The sequence below is a fragment of the Mustela putorius genome, unplaced genomic scaffold (assembly GCF_011764305.1).
Source record: "Mustela putorius furo isolate JIRA1106 unplaced genomic scaffold, ASM1176430v1.1 tig00003845_pilon_pilon_pilon, whole genome shotgun sequence".
NCBI classification, from domain to species: Eukaryota; Metazoa; Chordata; class Mammalia; order Carnivora; family Mustelidae; genus Mustela; species Mustela putorius.
In genome coordinates this window covers 22,269,214-22,284,781 of record NW_025421998.1, presented here as the reverse complement: position 1 = coordinate 22,284,781, position 15,568 = coordinate 22,269,214, and the positions used below count along the sequence as shown (strand labels likewise).

The 15,568-nt window shown below is 43.2% G+C and overlaps 1 protein-coding gene across 5 annotated transcripts in view; it reads left to right on the top strand.

Annotated features, from left to right (window-relative positions):
• The window catches only part of MAGI2 (membrane associated guanylate kinase, WW and PDZ domain containing 2), a 1,343,119-nt gene that overhangs the window by 1,324,108 nt on the left and 3,443 nt on the right, over nucleotides 1-15,568 (top strand). The gene's annotated exons all lie outside the window — the stretch shown is intronic.

The following is a 15,568-nucleotide window of genomic DNA, read 5'->3' as shown; positions in this document are numbered from 1 at the left end:
CAGTGCTCCATGCAATCCATGCCCTCCTTAATACCCATCACCAGGCTCACACATCCCCCCACCACCCTTCCCTGTAAAACAGTTTGTTTCTTGAAGTCCACAGTCTCTCATAGTTCGTCTCCCACTCTGGTCCCCCCCCCCCATTTTTCCCTTCCTTCTGCTATTGTCATCCATGCTATTCCTTATGTTCCACAAATATGTGAAACTGTATGGTAATTGACTTTCTCTGCTTGACTTATTTCATTCAGCATAATCTCCTCCAGTCTCATTCATGTTGATGCAGAAGTTGGGTATTCATCCTTTCTGATGGCTGAGTATTATTCCATTGGATATATGGACCATGTCTTCTTTATCCATTCATCGATTGAAGGACATTTTGACTCTTTACACAGTTTAGCTATTGTGGACATTGTTGCTATGAACATTGGGGTGCATATAGCCCTTTTCACTATATCTGTATCTTTGGGATAAATACCCAGTTGTGTGATTGCTAGGTCAGAAACTTTTTGAGGAACCTCCGTACTGTTTTTTGAGTAGTTGTACCAACTTGTATTCCCACCAACAGTGTAAGAGGGTTCCCCTTTCTCCACATACTCTCCAACATTTGTTGTTTCTTGTCTTGTTAATTTTTGCCACACTAACTGGTGTAAGGTGGTATCTCAATGCGGTTTTGGTTTTAATTTCCCTGATGGTTAATGGTGATGAACACTTTTTCATGTGTCTGTTAGCCATTTATATGTCTTTTTTGGAGAACTGTCTGTTTATGTCATCTGCCCATTTTGACTTATTTGTTTTTTGGGTGTTGAGTTTGAGAAGTTCTTAATATATCTTGGATATCAACCCTTTACCTGTTAAAAAATTACTTTACACATTTCTAAGATCCATGAAGGCATAATTTGTCTATTACCTACTTAGAAAATCAAGCACAGGAACAACCAGTTCTTTCAGTTTTGGTATCCGCAAAAGTGAGCTGGAAACCCGTCATTGGAGGTGAACCCTGTATTGTAAGTGGGACATCTGTTTGAAACTTCTCGCGTGGTCGTGTACTACACACTGCAGCTGTTGGAATGTAGGAAGGTGCCTGTGGAGGAGTATGAGGCTGGTGTGGCACAAGGGTATTCATAGTCATGTGCAGGCTGGGAAGACCTACGCCGAGATTCTAGGTATTGCCCTTGCCGCTTCCCTGTATTTTGTGATCAGAAATCAGTAAGTTTTTATTTTATTTTTTTTTATTTATTTAACAGAGAGAGAGATCACAAGCAGGCAGAGAGGCAGGCAGAGGGGGAGGGGAAAGTAGGCTCCCCGCTGAGCAGAGAGCCTGATATGGGGCTCGATCCCAGGACCCTGAGAGCACAACCCAAGTAGAAGGCAGAGGCTTAACTCATTGATCCACCCAGGTGCCCCAGTAAGTTTTTGTCAAAGAGAAAAAGGATAGCTAGAGCTGCTGGCTCTTGGGTCCTAACATAAAGAGAGAGATGGATGAGAGGACAGTGTTTCGAGAAATAAAACTGGATACAGGAAAAAAAACAATTGACAGAATATGATTACAACAACATTGGATGACTCCAGACACAAGAGCTTTGCTTCCACTAATTCATTTTCTTTTTAAAGAACCAGAATTACTCTTCACTCTAGGAAACAAACAGAGTTGCTGGAGGGGATGTGTGTGTGTGTGTGTGTGTGTGTGTGTGTGTGGCAAGGAGATGGGGTAACTGGGTGATGGGTATTGAAGGCACATGATGTGATGAGCAACTGATGATTATTGAACTCTAGACCTGAAACTAATGATGTACTATGTGTTGGCTAGTTGAATTTCAATTAAAAAAAAAAAAAAAAAAAGAGGAAGAAAGAGCCAGAATTGTTAACAAGGGACTTTGTTCCCCAGGGGCACTTTAATGGGGGACCTAGGGGCACATCGCTTGTGGGGCCTCAGTGCAGAGGCTGGTTAATCTGATGCCTAGTCTTGCCCATGAATGGCTTATAGAAGTGGATGAAGGGAGTGTGAACAGGATCTTATCTGGGTACCACAGAGGCAATCTGCGGCTGGAGAGCAGGGGAATCCTCCAAGTGGCTCATTTCCATTTCTTCTGTCTTTGGCAAGAGGTTGTTATTACCAGTTTCGATCATTCCTCCATGAAATAGGTGACTCATGATTGAAGATTCCCATCCATATTTGTGTTGTCACTTCAGACAGGGCTGTACTTGTGTGATGAAGTGCACGATTCTAGAAAAGCTTTAAGATTAAAGATGCTTTCTAAAGATTAGTGTAAAACCTGTTCAATTCAGATTCTGCTAGCTCTCTGAACTCAGAATTCATTATCGGTTTCTCTGGGCCAAGACTTAAGGCCATGTTTAGAGACGCAGGGAGGTTACTAAGCAAACTAGTGGTGGGAACGGTATTTGCAAAGGTGTAACCACTGTAAAAAGCCTTTTTCACACCAGGCTTAAAAACGTTTATCGGCACTGTTATTTTTTTCACATCTTAACAACTGAGGTATAATTTACATACAGTAAAATTCACCCTTTTCAGTGTATAGTTCTCCCCGTTCTGAAAAATCTGTAACTATATAACCACTACCATAATCAAGATACAGAACAATTCCATAATCTCCCCAAATTTCTCATTCTCCATGTGGTCAAGCCTTTTCCCACCCCAGCCCATGGAAACCACTGATCTGCCCCTTTACTTGTGTCTATTTGAGAATGTCGCGTAAAGGGGATCCTGCAGAACGTAATGTCTTTGACCTGACTTCTTTCGCTCAGCATGAGCTGGCTGAGATACCCCCATGCTGTTGGGTGGGTAACTAGCTTGTTCTGTTCCATGGCTGAGCACCGTCCTTCCTGCCACGGCGTGTTCATCTGTTCACCAGCTGAGGGACATTTGGTGGTTTCCAGTTTCTAGTGAGTCAGAATAAAGCCACTATAGAAACCCACATATAGGTTTTTGTGTCAACATCAGTCTTTCCCTCGTGTAGATAATTTTGGAGTGGGATGGTGGAGTTGTAGTCACTAAATGTTTCACTTTTTAAGAAACTGCCAAACTGTTTTCCCAATAGGTGTTCCATGTCTCATTTCCAAAAACAAATGAGAGTTTCAGTGGCTCTGCGTCCTGACCCTTTATTTTCAGGTTGTTGTTTTGGTTTGGTTTGGTTTTTACTTCAGCCATATTGGTAGATATGTAGCAGTATGTCATTATAGTTTTATTTTTATTTTTTTAAAGATTTTGTTTATTTGTCAGAGAGAGAAAGAGTGCACACACAGGGACAGTGGCAGGCAGAGGGAGAAGCAGGCTTCCCTCGGAGCAGGGGGCCTGATGCGGGGCTCCATCCCAAGGCCCCAGGACCATGTCCTGAGCTGAAGGCAGACGCTTAACCGACTGAGCCAGCCAGGTGTCCTTCGTTGTAGTTTTAATTTGCATTTTGTTATTAGTGATGTTGAGCCTCTTTTTCTGGGCACATATGCTATTCAGGTATCATCTCTGGTACCCTCTTTTGCCCATTTTAAAAATTGGATATAAACATTCACAGAGATTATTTCATTTGATCACAACCCTGGGAGGGAAGCAGGGCAGATATCCCTCCCCAAGTCTGTATTCCATTTCCCTGAGCAGTTGAGGCTAGAATGGTGAAGTGACCTGCCCAAGTTCATGCCGAGTGCTGGGACTGGAGTTTGACACCCATTCCCCTGCTAGCTGCGGGCTGCTCTTCCTGCAGACAGATAGGGCCCCTGTCTCCTCAGCCGGACTGTCCTGTCAGTTGTGGCTTCGGGTGACTACGCCAGCCCAGGCAAAGTTACGGCAAGGTAACATCTGTGCTCGCCAGCTGTGCCATAGACATTTCCATCCCTTTCCTCCTGCAAAACTTCCCTGTGCTTTGTCTCCCTTCCCTGGAGTCTAACCCCCGGCTACTAATACATAGGGGGAAAAATTTTATTAAATAAACCTTCCTGACTTTCTTCTCTTCCCTCCTCTGAATGGGGATTTTTGCATTTTACCAGGGGCTTTTAGAGGTACCTCTTCTGTGTGTAGTAGTTTTTAAATTGTTCTGTTAGGGCTTCAGGATTCCTGAGAGATGGCCTAAAGACCAGGGCAGGTGGGTGGGCAGATGGATGGAACAGGTGATGGGGATTAAGGAGGGCAGAAGAGACCAGAGCAGGTGGGAGCGAGCTGAATGGCGAGAGGCTTTGACTCTACCCCACCTAACCAGTCTTTTGTTTTTGTTCTACAAATCGGGCTTTCATTTAATATTTTATTTGAAAAGAAGAATGTGTTTCTTTCCAAACCATGCTTAAATAACTAAACCAGTGTATTTCTCATATATCCTAAAATGCAGATATTTTACTCCTTGGGACTTACCCCTGAGCATCCACCGTATTCCCAGGTCAATCTGGGTCATCAAGATTTTACCTCGTTGAAAAATGGAGCTGAGATTCATAATCTGTACTCCCTGACACACCTCTGAGGGTTATACTAAGATAACAACCCCCTTTGGTCCCCGAGGCATAAATGATGTGGTTTTAGAATAAAAGTGAGGTTCAGAGCCAACGAATTCTTAAGAATTCTCAAGACATCTCTGGTACTAAAAGGTGATTTTATTAAAGCGCAGGGCACAGCACCCGTGGGCAGGAAGAGCTGCTGCCCCGTGACCCCGAGGAGCTGGGGCAGTGAGGACAAAGGGGGTGTTCAGAAGGGCTGACATATGGGAAAGAAGACTCTCGGGGTACTGGAGGCCTAGTTATGGTTAAGCCGAGCTGTGTATTGTTTGTTTGTTTCTCTACTGCGGGACCAACATAAAGACAGTTGGGAGTCTTCCAGAAGTTAGGCGATTATAAATCACTAGGATGTCTGTAAACTGAGGAGGACTACTGTCCTGCAGGACTGTGATCTCTATTAGGTAACCGTTAGGGCCGCCAGGAGTGCCTGAGGAATGTCACACATGTCACCGGGAAGGGGGGTGTAGGGTGCCAGCTTCTGCCTTGTCCTTAGCTAGCCTTTTGCTCCCTTATCATTTGCTCCCTGAACAATTTTGATCCTTAAATCTTTAAGGCTGTTTAAGGTGGAAGGTCTCATCTTTTGTAACTTCTTCCTGATGAACAGGGGCATGGAGCTATCCCTACTGCCTGTGGGTCAACATGGGTCAGTTGGGGAGTGTGTAGGGGAGTTACAAAAGATGGAGGCAGACAGAGGCAGCCGAATCCCATGTTGACAGGACGGAAGTGTTTCCGTGAGTGGTCAGGATCATCTGTCGACATGAAGTCATTGTAGCTGCGCAGTCTCAGCACCAAGTAGAGAGACACTGAAGAGGGCAACACATTAAGATTCATAAGGCTACTGTACCCCTAGGGCAAATAATACATTATATGTCAATAAAAATAATTTTTAAAAAAAGATTAGTAAGGCTATAAGAATGAGAAGTCCAACAAAGAGATCTTTAATCATTGACCATAATCCTCCTTTAAACCAGGAACTTAACCAATCACTGAGAGAGAAAGAAGGATTTTGTAGAGCCCCAATTTGGGCATTTGTATCTTTTATTACTCATGGGACATTTTCGTGATAATCTTGGATGTACACACAACATTCTGTTTTGATAACTGCATATGTGCCGCCCTGTGCTGCTGTTAGAGGACATCTAAGGCCATTCTATTTTGTAGGACCACCTTGAACATCTGTGCAATTTCAATATTAAGGAAGGAGATGCTGTCTAGTGAATCACTGAGTGCCTTCATGATGTATTTTTTTAAGGGCTTCTACATGCCAGATGACATTCTCTATCTCTACCGATGGAACATAAATGGATGTTAAGTGATCATACCATTTAAAAACAGATCGTGTCCATCTTTGCTTTTAACTGGGGAGATTAGATGGAGTAGTGATGGTTTTAGAAATGTGTTTGTGAATCTGGGCAAAACCTAAGGTGCAGTGACCTGTCCACCATGGAGGAAGCCAGTACCATAGGTTTGCTCTGCACATCCAGTGGGTTTTCCATTTGGAGCTGGCCATCTGATGCCAGGCCACCTTACCCAATCAGTAGCAAACTAGTCAGTAGCCCAGAGTACCATTATTTGGGAACATGTTTAAACCAACTGTCATTTGTATTTTCAAGAGGGGCATTTTAAATCTGGTCATCTAGAATAAGCAAGATCAGTAACCTCTGAACAGTTATGCTCTATAGAGAACTCGGTGGTCAGGTCCAGGCATAAGGGTAACTAGGTTTAAAGTCTAACAGGTTTCAAGTATTATTTCAAGCATATCTGTAAGTGTAGCCTGGGATTTAGTAAGTCGGCATCCATCATCTACTGGTGGCCTTTGGTTTCTAAGACACTCTGGACCTGATGTGAAGCCCTTATAGTCAGGGACTGTCCCATAGTGAGCTTTGAGGCTCCTTTTACCAGGAGGGCTGTTGTACGCTTAGCTAAAGACTTTACCTATAATTGTATCTCAATAGAAGTGGCTTTTAGGGTAAATATGACAAAAAAAAATACCATTAAGAAGACCTCTTTGTTTGAGGTAAAGCATTAATATATTCATTACAAAGGATCACTGGCAAGTGGGAGAAAACTTGTCTCAGGAGATAAGGGCATCCCCAACTGCATCACCCAATCCAATTATAAAGAAAGTGGGGCTATCCATTATTTTCATAAGTGTATAGTTAACCCCATGCAGTGGGGTATGTTCTGGCTTTAAAGAGACGACATCATCATCCCAGCCACACAGAACTGGTCCAGGTGCTACCTGAGCCATACAATTGTTGAGGAATTAATCCCATTTTCCAGTTGTTTAAATAATTATGTGCCCATGGGGTTCTGTTATTATCCCTACAGAATAACAAGCAAGAAGATTGTCTATATATGAGTTACTGTGGTAATGTCTCTTTAGTTTATCTCAAGTTGTCTAGCTTAGGTAAACAACAAACATTTAAAGACAATCAGATCTAGAATTTAACATCCACAAAGGGGTGTTACTGAAACAATTCTTAAATTAACTCTCTAAAACAATTCTCTAAAATAATTCTCATTTCCAGAGGTAACCAAATCAGGGCTAACTTATTTGAAAACAAGTTCAGTTTTAACAAACTTGGCCTAATTATTTACATAAGCTCAGCAAGAACAGTGAGTGATCATACAGATCTTTTAGAATATGCTTTGTGGGAACTTCTTATAAGGAATCTCTAGGTGGAACTTTTAGTAGCTTCTCCAGGCCAGAAGCCCAGCCAAGTACTTGCCATCAGACATGCCTGCAATACCTGTAGATTTGGGCTTCCTGAGGTCCCCAGAGTATCCTGAGGTTCCCGCACCTTCCAGGAAGTAACATTCTTTACTCACGTGGTGAGGCTGCTGAGAACTCTGGAAGCAAGGTGTCAGACCAACAGTTCCAAGGGGCTTTATGGCTCCAGGTTTCATAAAGTCAACCTCATTATTTAAAGCTGTTTGGTCATATCTGAGTCTGTGCATGTCTCTCAAATAAGACATTCCAGTCAAAGCCTTGGTAAAATAACCAATGTTTTCAATGGTGTCCTGTTACAAGAACAGATTCTTACTTAACTTATTTATGTAAATGACTAGGACTTCCATGGAAGAAAGAATACTTACCAAGACCTTTTGAATTTCAGAGGGTTCAGGTAGAGAAAAAAATTGAATGCTTTTACTTGTTTACAAATGAATATTTTTACATTTCTGTAAGTCACAGATATCTTAAGAAAAAGTTTCCTTAATCTGGAAGAGCAAACATTAGAGGACCAGCAATATTTCCAACAAGAGTCACAACACTATAATCTTTTCATTCATTCAGTCCCACGTTACTAATTCTGGTTTAGTTTGAATGCAGCTTTAGTTAGTTCTGGAAATTCTTACCCATTTCAGTTTTAGGATTTTCAACATATTGAATACCTGTATTTGTCCTAAAAGTCCTTTATATGAATCTTCTTGAAGATGAAACTCATTTTACAAGGGAATTACAACAATTATAAATGACAAAAACTCAGAATGGACATAGTTAAAGAGCTGAGGAGGTAAGAGTTTACAATATAGCTGGCGAGGAAATCAGGTTATTTCTGTGACACACAACACTTCAGTAACTAAAATATCAAGTGACAAACTCATTCATTAGCCTTCTACAACTTTTCTTTGCATTCAAGTTTTGTCCCAAGCCCTTTCTCTCCAAACAACCTATCTCATTTAGGACAAAACTACCTCCTTTTACCTTCAACAAAAATGCATTCCCATCAGTCATTTAGAATTTTGCACTCATTAAAAGCCTTAATCTCCAGTGCAGACTAAGGAGTAACCAATCATAAACTGTTACACCAGAATTCTTTAGATGGCAAATCTGTGAATCATTTAAGCACAAGGCATGTTTATCAACAGATTTAAATATCCTTAGTTTCTTTGCAATAAGAGGTCAGAAGCACAAACCTATGTCCAGTAATTAATGACTTAGCACTTTATCCTATGTGGAAAAGACCTAGATGTCCCGTGAATTTAATTCCATTTATCATCCAAGCAAAACGTTAAAGTTTCAGGTTACCAGTGTCTTTGAAAGCTATCTTAACAATGACCTATGAAAACTTTGAGACAATAAAACATTTTAGCTATCTTTTTGCTAACAAAGGTAACATGAGTTTGACCTTCAGAATTCCTTGATAGAATAAATGTTTCACATTTAGTGCTGGTAACTTTAAAGACATGTCTATCATAATTAAACCAGAAAACTTAACTTAGTTCAAATACTGACTTATGTTCCACCTGGGCCCACCACATTTTCAGTTTTTACCTGAGACACTGGTGGGGAAATCCGGAGTGGGAGGTGTTAGGTCCAGGGGGTGCTCTTCTTGCTCCTTGACAGTGAAGACAGAAGGAGCGGCAGTGCAGGAGGCACTGTGGATGGTATGCAGGCCACACCCAAGGTGGTACAGAAACAGGAGAAGGGGGAAACAGAAGAGACAAAGTTCTGCTGGAAGGCAGAGAAAGGGTTCCCGGTTTTAGAGCTCATCAGCTCCAACAGAGGAGCAGACACTGTGTTTTCCTGCCAACAAGGGCGGAGGGGTCAGGCAGTCCACATTGAGCCAAACAGGGAATTTCCCCCAAAACAAAGGGAGTTTCAGCAGCTTCTTGGGACTATTCTTTAAAGTCCCCATCCTGAGGGCGACTAACCCCAGTTGGTTCCAGTTATAATCATTAACCCAGGAAATGAGTGACAGGAAGCCCCCACATCTATTAGGAGGAACAGTGAGAGATAAAGTCAGAATTCCCTTTGCTAGGGATGGCCTGTGTATCCTCCAGCAACCTGGGTTTACCAGGAGGAGGCCTATGTAGATAATTATCATCCAATGCATCAGGAGGGGGTTACTAGCCAGACATATTCAGGAAACGCATTCTGCAAGAGGCCCTTAGGTCAGGGTCCTGGTGTAGAGCAGTGAAGGCCTAGGTATGAGCAATGCATGTATCCTAGGTCCACTTGCCCTGTTTCCTGCAGAGGAGACCTAACTGACAGATCCCACTGAGGCCATGCAGTGCTACAGCAGCTCAGTTGCAATCCGAATTGTTTCCAGTGGGTTAAAAGGCACTGCAAGGTAGTAGTCCTTGGGAACCAAAGAAGCCTACTGAAGCCATGCTTCCAGAAAAGTAAAGAAAGTCCATTTCCAAATCACCCCGACTTCCCTGTGCCTCCATGCAGGATATCAGAATTCCTGTGTGTCAAAAGCAGCAGGAGGCATCCCTCAAAACATTGCTATTGATCACAGTCCCGCCTTCCCGTGAAGGCATTCCTGCCCTAAAAGGGCCGTAGGAGGGGTGCCAGCGTCCCTCCCCTTCCCTATTGCATACTAGGCTGCCGATGGGTATCTGGTGAATGGACTAAGATACTGTGCCGTCCTATACTCTAGAAGTTGTGTTATTGCCCTGACATTTTTAACCCATGGAAAATAGTAGAAAAGTTTTGTAAGGGGAAATTAACCCAATTTTGTAGCTCTAAGTGCTTAGTAGAGGACACTGACAAGAAACAGTAAAGACTAAAATCCATCATGGTCTAAACAACATTCCAACACACATGGCCCTTTACAGCCAATTTCCCTAGGAAACATTGCCCAGGTTTTAATTCAACCAGGTACCGATTTCAGCCGGCTCCCAGTGAAGGTCCCACCGCCAGAAGTGGCTAGACCAGGGATATGGAAGGATCACATTAGATCAATCAGGAGGAAACCTCACACGGCAATCTTAAGATTGACAGCTGTCCTGATGACTTAGGTGGCTGTCCCATGCCCAAGACAGACAGCTTTGTAAAAGAACAGGAATAAAGAGAGGGCATCAAATTTCTGGGTCTTATTACCATTCCGGCCAGGGTACTAACTTCCAGCCAAAAGGCAGACTTTTCTCCTCACCATGGAGTAGCCCTGGGCTAGAGGATTAAGCCCGAGCAATCGAAATGAAAGTGTTCAGTAAGATGGCACTCCTTGAAGGGCCCCCAGAATGAGAGTAAAGGAAGAGGAGAGAAAGTACTCACCAATTTTGCACCGAAGCTCAGTGTCTAGATGTAAAGACTCAGAGCCCCCACATTTGGGCACCAAATGCTGACGTTTTAGAAAAAAGTGAGGTCCAGAGCCGACGACCAAGTAAGAATTCTTAAGATGTCTCTGGTGCAAAAACGTGATTTTATTAAAGCACGGGGACAGGAGGCGTGGGCAGAAAGACCTGCTGCCCCATGACCCCGAGGACTGGCTAATCGATTATATACTCAGGAGCTGGGGTGGTGAGGACAAAGGGGGTGTTCAGAAGGGCTGACATATGGGAAAGAAGACTCTCGGGGTACTGGAGGCCTGGTTATGGTCAAGCCAAGCTGTGTTTTGTCTTTTCTCTACTGAGGGACCAACATGAAGACAGTTGGGAGTCTTCGAGAAGTTAGGCGATTGTAAATCACTAGGACGTCTGTAAACTGAGGGAGACTCCTGTCCTGCAGGACTGTGATCTCTATTAGGTAACCTTTAGGGCAGCCAGGAGTGCCTGAGGAATGTCACACATGTCACCGGGGAGGGGGGTGTAGGGTGCCAGCTTCTGCCTTGTCCTTAGCTAGCCATTCACTCCCTCATCATACAGAGAGGTTGGCTCAATTCTTCAGGCCTTGATCATTTCCTTCTGTTTACTCCAGGGCACTGACTAAAGAATGTATTTTTCTACATGGGTCGTGATGTGGAAAAAAGTTGAAAAGCACCTAAATAGAGTAGTGGTTTGGGACTGGGCTCTGGAGTTATGCAGTCAGTCGTCCTCACATATCAGCTGAGTCTCACATATCAGTCGTCTCACATATCAGCTGAGTGGTCCTGACACATTGCCTAATGTATCTAAGCCTCAGTTTCTCCATCTGTGAAGTGGGGATAACAGCACCAGATGCCTCAGAGCTGCTGAGATTTAAAGGATCACGTATAAGACTCAGCTGGCACAGTTCCTGTGAAGGCTGAAGCCCTCCGTAAATGGTAGCCCCATCAGCAATAGGTCCATTAGCCCTGAGATTTGCCCCTTCAGCACCAGAGGTCAAGTTTGCCACAGGTTTACTCCTGTACCTTGGATCACTCTCGAAACAAGTATAAATATGAAGCATAGATAAGCATATACGGTCACAATTTTTAAAGGTATTGATGTTTGTAAACCTCGTTTACATCTCTGTGGTAACAAAGGTGATACAAATACATGTTTGAATGCTATTAACAATGCCTCCAGATAGGAAACAATGCTTGAGCAAGAGCAAAAAGCAAAGGAAAATCATTAATTTGTTCAAAAGTTTTTTAAAGGCACATTTTTCTTTGTTATTTTGTTACAAAAAGCAGTCACTTTAGTGATGCTTCAGCAGATCCAACGAACCATTCATTAGGGCTTGGGCCCATCCTTAAAAGATTTTTCTTTTGAACACCTAATGACTTCACATTATTGTCCTTTGATCTACTCTAGTCATTTTTTGTATTTTTCTGTAATATTCTAAATTAGATGAGAATATAATTCAGTATAATCACATCAGTATTCTCCAACCCAGCCAACTGTAGGTTGCAACAAGAAAGGTTTTTATGAGAAGGAAGAACACTTACCACTTCCATGAATCTCTTTGCAGAATAATTTCACTCATTTGAGCAGTAAAAGTAGGTCTTGAACTGACTCAATGTTTCCAATATCTAGTAGGAGTATTTCCAGATCGGTCTGGGTCAAAGTGTGATACTGTGAGGGACATTTTAAAAATACACAGCCTTATCCCTGCCCTTAGGAAATCTAATTTTCTTATCCTTCGATTCCGCTCATGTTTCCAGCATGTTCACAAATCAACACCCTCACCGTGGTGACTGCCCTTCTGTGTCCAAGGTTCAGACACAAATGGCAGTCAGAGCCTCCACTTAGAATAACGATGGATCGGCCTCTGACAGAATCGCTTTTGATGGAGGATTCTATGATACTAACCCAGAAGCAAAGATGAGCCCGGTTGGCTCAGTCAGTTAATCATCTGCCTTCGGCTCAGGTCATGATCCCAGGGCCCTGGACTCCCTGCTCAGTGGGGAGTCTGCTTCTCCTTCTCCCTCTGCCTCCCCCCACAGCTTGTGCTCTTTCTCTCTCACTCACTCTCACTCTGTCTCTCTCAAATAAATTAAAAAAAAAAAAAATAGAGGCTAGCAAATTAGTCCAGTGACAGTGTTTGAGCTGAGTTTGTAGAACATCACCCAACTGAAAAAGTCATTCAACAACCCTGATCCACCCCGACCAGCTACAGAGCCTGGAACAAGTTACTTAACCTCTTTGTGTCTCAGTTTCCTCATCTGTAAAATGTACAATTTACAGAAATTTACTGTAAAATGTACAATGTACAATGTACAATTGGGTCAATACATTAGAAAAGTGACTGGCATCTAGTAAGCCCCTCACTGGATGTTAGCTGTTGCCATTATTCACCATACAATACTGGTAATACTACTGTTACCTCCCTGGCCGCGCTTATCCAGAAGGCAGCCTTTAGGCTCTGTGTCCCAGCCCTGTACTAGGAGGAGGAGAGAAGTGCAGAGCCTTGGGGGACCCGTCAGCCCAGAGCTGAAAGCCCCAGGGCTGTTAGGTGAGGTGTGGGGTGGGAGACAGACCCTCCTTCCCCTGCAGCAGTCCCTGGCTCCCTTCTAACCCGTCTCCCTAGCCCTTCAGCACAAGATAAAGCGAACTCTTCCTTGATTCCAGTTATATTTTCCTCTGCACAATTTCTTGCTGGAGATAAGCGCCACCTAGAAAAACCAATAATGCAGATACTCACTACAGTAAGTAGTCTATTCCTAGTGGGTCACCTCTCTGGTTACTGTCGCTTGAGTTATATTCCATAAGGAAACAAGCTATTGAAACACCAGTAGATGAAGATTTTTGGTTTGTTTTTTAATCTCAGGCATAGCGAGATTACATAGACGACTACATTTTATTTTTCAATATTGCCGAGTTCCTACAAGATAATTCAAGAGATCATACATCTTTCAACTCAAATATAATAGTATATATGTGTATATGATTTCTGTACAGATATACTATTAATATCTATTATGTATTAATCAGCCCATTTTCTAGGGCAGATCCATATTGGCTAGAAACAACAAGAAGGGGAAGAAACCTGGTCTTAACTTAGGACAGGGACCTGCTTCTCCCCCCAGCAGTGTGTGAGATATTTAGGATCTTGCCTGTGGTTCATCCAAACATTCACCGGCACAGTGACTAATGAGTCCCCAGACATGAAGCTCCTTTAAGTAAAGTCATTACATCATCATGGCTGAGAAGATTAACAAGGGAAAGAACATCTGTGAAAAGTCAGGGGAACTTAACTGCCTGTTTTCCGTCCAGAGCTTCTCTCTCTCTCTCTCTCTCTCTCTTTCTCCACCCCAGGGGCCACTGATAAAAGCCAAGAGCTCTTCCCAGTGCCCTTTCTGTTGCTCGGGCCCTCCCTCTGCACTCCTGCCCCCAGTGTATTTATTTTCTCTCGCACTAGCATTTCCCCCACCTTCTTCCCTCTGGAAACTGATAGAAATCATAGATACAAACCTATTTTTGCTGATTATTCTCTAAATGAAGATCTTCTCTGAAGTGTTCGCTCAAGTAGGCATTTGGTTTCAAGTCTTCCGTTTCTGTCTGTGGAACAGATTGGTCTGTTCATCAGTATTCCCAGAGCACTTATTACTGTGTCAAACACTCTGCTGGGCAGGAATTCCCACTATGCTAAACAAGACCACTGTGGCCACTGCCCTCATGAAGCTTTCCATCTAGTAGCTGAAGCCGAGACCAACTGAATAAGCGGGCAGATATGTAATTGTCAATTATAAGTACTATGAGGAGATAAAATCAAGATGCTCCTGAGGACAGCAGAATATCTACCTTGGATTGGGGGCGATATTTAAGAGTCCTAAAGAATAACAAAAGAACCCACCGTATGAAGAGCTGGGCAGAGAACCTTCTGGGCTAAAGAGTCAGCAGTGACCTCCCAGAGTAGAGAATGCGCTCAGTGCATTCAGGAACTTAACGGAGATCATGGTGGGTGGAGAACAGAAAATAAATAGAGATAAATAGAGAGGAAGCTCCGGAGGCTGGCAGGGGCCAGTTCATGCCAGTTTTCATGGATTTTAATCTAATAGCAGTAAGAATCCCCTGTAAGTTTCAAGCGAAGGAATGGCATGATCTAATTTGTGTCGCCAAGAGGTTGTTGTGGGTTTTGTGTGGAGAATCGTTAGAGGTAGGCAAGACCAGGAGTAGAGAGAAGAGTGGATTATTGGAGCTGCCCCTGTGAGAAACAGCAGCATGGCAGGCGCATCCCTTGGGTAAAGTAACCAGGTTAGCTGTCCTGAGCTCCAAGCTCAGGAGAGTTACAGTATCCTACACGTAACTTCTCCTGCCTGAACAACACTGAAATTCGTTGTTTGAATTCTCTGTCTTGAACAGTCTCACTAAGGGTCTAGTTAAGATGTTCACAGTATGGCCTTCTTTTCACTGGTTATCTTGGGCAGCCCACGCTGGTTGCATCCGTCTAGGCCCTGCCCGGGGTCTTGACCTTGGGTGGTGAAAGGGAAGACAAACCTTAGTTGACAAAGTCCACATGTCCTTGAAGCTAAGACTAGTTAAGACTTGCGGGCAGATCGCATCTGTGAGGGAGAGAAAGGAATCGAGAATGACTCCAGGTGATGGTTTCGGCGCTCACCAGGATGGGGAAATAAGGAAATAGTGCAGAAAAATGAAAACTGTTAAATCACTTACGTGAATGTCCATCCTTTAAATCCTGTTACTTTAGGATCCAGCTCATTGTAACTTTTGACTTAGTACTCTCAGTTGGTCCTGGCTGGGACATTTTAGCTTTCAGTTTGTCCCACTAAGAACTGAATGATCTATAAACAAATACTTGAGAAATCGTTTTACAGTAAGAGTATACTAGATCTTTGTATTTTGACTGATTTCACCTCCTTGTTTACTGTCACGAGTAAGATGTGCGGAAATAGATGCTAACCATTCTGTTCCGTGATGATGGGGTCTGCTTCCTGCTGGGCCGCAGCGCCCACGGAGCATGTCCATTTCACACGCTTTGATC